The sequence below is a fragment of the Paramisgurnus dabryanus genome, chromosome 6 (genome assembly GCF_030506205.2).
Source record: "Paramisgurnus dabryanus chromosome 6, PD_genome_1.1, whole genome shotgun sequence".
Lineage (NCBI taxonomy): Eukaryota > Metazoa > Chordata > Actinopteri > Cypriniformes > Cobitidae > Paramisgurnus > Paramisgurnus dabryanus.
This window is the reverse complement of record NC_133342.1, coordinates 26,245,478-26,250,148: the sequence shown is the minus strand read 5'-3', so window position 1 is coordinate 26,250,148 and position 4,671 is coordinate 26,245,478. Positions and strand designations below refer to the sequence as shown.

General features: G+C 32.7%; 1 long non-coding RNA gene across 1 annotated transcript; it reads left to right on the top strand.

Annotated features, from left to right (window-relative positions):
* The first annotated feature begins 1,026 nt into the window (after positions 1 to 1,026).
* Positions 1,027 to 4,138, top strand: LOC135766881 (uncharacterized). Its single transcript, XR_010541834.2, has 5 exons — positions 1,027 to 1,329; positions 2,871 to 2,927; positions 3,067 to 3,130; positions 3,417 to 3,478; positions 3,638 to 4,138. It is a non-coding gene; the product is annotated as an uncharacterized lncRNA (long non-coding RNA).
* Positions 4,139 to 4,671: the final 533 nt, after the last annotated feature.

Sequence of the window (4,671 nt, the reverse complement as noted above, 5' to 3'; positions counted from 1 at the left end):
CTTATAATCAGTCTTAGCATGCTTCAGATAAACAGTGGGAAGCAATTATTTAGGCCCCCTATTATTACCCAAGGGACAAATGAATAAAAATATGTAATCTCTCATTTATTGATATGTCAACAACCAGCAGATCATCAGTAATATCTTGAGATCTGAATGAAACATTTTCAGGCAAGTTTTTAATTACAAAATACAGTTTTACGTACTGATCAGACATTTACGTCAGCTTCATCCTTATATTTTGAGCAGAGCCGTTAAAAGTGAGAGTTGCGACAAGTTCCTTGAAGCTCATGGGCCATTGAAATACACTGAGTTGGAAGCAAAGAGCTGCTATTTTTTTGTAACTAATTCTCAAGAAATGCATTGATTTACAATATTTATACATCACAACAAGCGTGTAGGTAGTATTTGTATGTAGTTACATCAACAATGTTTTAAAAATAAATAAATCCACTAATATAGGAAGATTAGTGTGGTATTAGTATGGTATTCTGGTATTTGCCTTGTTAACATAATTTACACCGCCTCCAGCAACTTTAAAGCTTTACATCCATCACACTGTGTATGTTTAAATGTTTATAGCTGTGCTGTGTATATGCCAGTTGTGGCTGTTTAATTTATAAATATACAATATTTTATAAAATGACTCATAAGGGAGTTTTTCATTTTGTTTGATTGTAAATTATAATAATACCACTTGCTCAGTGTCCTTTATGTTTCATTTTCTTTTTGTTGTTGTTGTTGTTATTATTAATATCTGATGGGAGAACTTATTAATACATTATTTTATAGACATTTTATTTAAGTTATTGATTTATTGCATTTAATTTAGGTAATAATCAACCGAATCGCAGTGTTTTTTTTTTGTGTGTGTGTTTTGTTTTTGTTTTGCATAACCACTATATGAATCCCCAACGTGTTTAATAGCCTTTGTAATTACACAATAATGGACGAATCTGCATTAAGAGAACGAGATTTACAATTAAAAAGCTGTTGGTGGTTTGTTGGGTGTTACTAACTTTATCTACACTGTTAGATGTCGCTGTAGATTTAGCAGTACATTACTGTAAAAATCCACAGTACTATACTGTATGTATACATTACAGTACAGTACTGCAGTTCATAATGCATTCTGGGTAAATTTGTTTGAGCGGGAAAATTTTACAGTATATTTTGGTCTTGATGTAACCTTGCTGTAGCCATTGCTGTAATGTGCCAGGTGTACTTGCAATAATCAGAGAAAGTGCGCCAGAGTCAAATCACACAGAGGGAGAGAGAGCACAACTCCTGGCTGCAGCTGAAGGAGGATGATTGATTTCTGGCAGTTCGGTAAGTTTGAAATATTTCTGTTTCATGAAAACTTAATTTTTAGTTTAAGAATGTTGTCAATAGTTTGTCACAATATTGTTTTAAACGTGCAATGAGAGAAAAAAACGGTCGCCAACAAAGTTTCAATCTCCCTCAGAAAGTAAGCTAACGTTACACACAGATGTCTACCGCTGCTTTAACTCGCTTTACACCTTTTTTAATGAATATAGGGTTGTTTTAACTAAATTATGAGGGTTTTGGTGAGTTTATATTGTGATGAAAGTGTGGTGACAATGAAACTATTTTTAACGAAATGGACAAAGACAACCCGCCAGCGCGGTCTTGCGGTCCCAGCATAACGGTCGTTTATCTCGGCGTTTCATCCGTTCAGTTAGCGTCAGAGAAAAGTATTAAGTTCGACTGTTTGGTAAGGCTGTGGTTGTAAACAGACAGGACTTGACACGCCGTACACAGCATACCGAACTCCTCCACAGAAGTGAAAACAAGAAACCTCATATTTAACTGGATACATGCATCGAACTCATCGCAGCTTTAACTTCGACCAAATATCATTCAGACCATCTTAATATCAGATGAACGAAAGGGATTGCCGCGCGTATTGTTGTTGTTATTATATTACGGTATATCCGCAAAAGCAGAGAATATCTTCTCTTAAGCGTTTTACACTCCCAGTAAGTTGTCCAATACATTTTTATGGCATATTGTTTCCACCACTTCAGATGCATTACATGCAGTATATATAAGTTTCCAAAACACATCAAATCAATGCACGAAAAGAGAATGGGCTCCGCATTTACGTACCTTTGTCTTCTCGTCTCTGTCATCTGATCCTTTATCTCTGGATGTAAAATACGGTAGTCCATTATAACATCGTGTAGGAAACTGGCATCACCAGGATTGCTCAGATTTAGGCGATCATGTTTATCTTTAAAGTGAGCAGCTAGCTACTAACTTGTTAAAAAACTTTGCGTGAAATAGCGTGTTACACCGCAGCCGGTCCGGGTAAAACATTAAAGGGACAGTCTTTTTACCTTGTCACTATAAATCGCTATTTTCTGCACTAAACGAGACATTTTCAGAGATTTTCTGTAGACAAGATGTTATAATTAAAAAAAGACTTATTTAAATATTTAGATATAATATATAATATAACAACTAATATATATATATATATATATATATATATATATATATATATATATATATATATATATATATATATATATATATATATATTTGTTTTACAACTGACTAAACACTTACAGTAATGTTTTATTTGTTAGCATAGCATGATATTAGATTTAAACACTTAATCAATTTTTAAATCAATCACTTTGTCTCTGCACAATGAACATTATCAAATATTATTAATGTTGTAAAATATATTGTTCATTGTTAGTTCATATTAGCTAAGGCATTACCAAATGTTAAGGAATAAACTCTTATAGTAAAGTGTTACTAAATTTTCTTTTACCATTTCCTTCACAATGTCTATTTATTTCTATGGCTAACAGATTTTGTAACATTTGTCTTTTTTACAGTCTTACCATTGCTTGTAAACTGGATTGGGTAAGATGGATCATCTTTAAAGGCACCAGGCAAGTACATGATGTACAGTTACAAGTCATGTATTTTTTCGACTGCAATATTAAATGCTTTCACGTCACATGCAAAATTACACAGGAATGTGGCTGACTTTTTATTTGTAGTTTACATGAGTGTCATTGCACTTTTCAGGAGTTAAGGCAGATGTGGAGGCACAACGGGTGATACCAGACACACACCAAGCACATTATGTTCGGTAAGTTTGCACTTTACCACTACAGTTTCTTTAAATACCCATGTTTACACTCATTCACTCATTCACACACAACACTGTAACACGACCATACACAACATGTACATAATTGTCTTAGTTTGCCATGTAGAAATATACAAACAGAAATATTCAGACTTTGGTTATAAGAAATTTAATTTAATAATTGTATTTATTTAGCAGAGGTGTCCCTGGACTTTATTGACAAAAGATTTTGTTTTCAGAATAAAAAGTTGTGTCCAAATCAGTAACAATTGTACTTTCTGTTCAGGACATTCAATCATGACAGGATCCAGGTGGATGCTGTCCATTGATGAAAGAGTTTGTTCAGCGGTAAGTGAATCTTCTGTATTTTAGTGAAATTAGGTGTGGAACAGTAGAATAAGAGCAAATGGTTTCAGAATAGGAGTAAATTCAAGGCTGAGTTTAATTTTTTAAGAATCTTTTTCTATCTTATATTTGTTGACTTAATGTTTATGATATTTCTAACAGGTTTCTGGATAGAATTAATTCCAAAGATGGGAAAAAGTGCACATCCAGACAAGGAGCAAGCAAAAAGACAAGGAACTTGGTGCAGAGAAAAGCTGTGGCCATTAACCCCCATGTGAACAGCTTCATGCAGTCCCTGATTGAGTTCGAATGGACGACTTCAAAGTAAAGGCCACTGTGGTCTGTCTGCCACAGTTTAATGCATTTATTTTTAGTGTTAAATGAAATTTAAGTAGAATATTTAAAACTATGGGCCAGTGTTCTTTTTACCACAGTGAAATGTTACCTTTTAGTCGATGATGGACTTTAAACTGAAAACTTCAAACTATGGACCAGTGTTCTATTTGCCAGAGTTAAATATGTTACAGCAGGGGTCTCCAAACTTGTTTATACTTGTTGATTTTATTTTATGTTACTTGATTATATGTTTATTATTGTTTAAAATCTTGTTTTAAATATGTTTGTTTCAATTAAATGTTTTTTTAAATAAAATTTTGATACATACATTGCTTGGATTGCCTTTTAATTCATTATGTTTTAATTTAGCATTTTTACCATATTAATAACTATAGATTTAAACCTAAATCTCTAGCTATTTTATATAATATTATTGTATTAACTGCAATAAGTAATAAATAGTATTTATGGGTCAATATAGACATTACAGTAAATTACTGTAAAAATAGACTACTGTAATAAAATATTGTAAAATTACAGTACAGTACTGCTTTGTAACTATACAGTACTAGTTTGTGTACTGTAAAATGGTATTACAGTACAGTACTGTAAAACCAAAATACAGTAACTTACTGGCAACCGTGCTGCCAGTACCATACTGTAAAAATACAGGGAAATCGTTAACAGTGTAGTAGCTGACCTTGCCTGACACATTTTCTAAAAACATCCTCTAAATCTACAATTATAATGAGAAATGCATTACAATGCATTGATGCACAAAGTGATTTGATTCAGATGTAGTGATAATATACCCTACCCCTTATTCTTTAAAGCCTTTTAAAGAGTAGACTGCATGATTT